We start from the raw sequence: 249 nt of genomic DNA on the forward strand, positions 1-249 counted from the left end.
GGTTCTCAGATTTTTTCAGAAAAAATATGAAGCGACAGGGCGAAAAAAAACAACAGGTCTAGGCATCCTATTATAGCCCCAAATGCTACAATATGAGCCATGAAGTCAACAAAAAAGGCTGGGTTAAAATTTAAAGTATAAATTTTGAACTTTTAATCAAACCACTGCATTGATAGATGGAAAAACTGTAACAACTAGGAAGAAAAGGAATTTCCTCAACTGTTGGGGGCAAAATATGAGCATTTTTTA

The sequence above is a fragment of the Branchiostoma belcheri genome, unplaced genomic scaffold (assembly GCF_001625305.1).
Source record: "Branchiostoma belcheri isolate BF01 breed outbred unplaced genomic scaffold, Haploidv18h27 scaffold2, whole genome shotgun sequence".
Taxonomy (NCBI): Eukaryota; Metazoa; Chordata; class Leptocardii; order Amphioxiformes; family Branchiostomatidae; genus Branchiostoma; species Branchiostoma belcheri.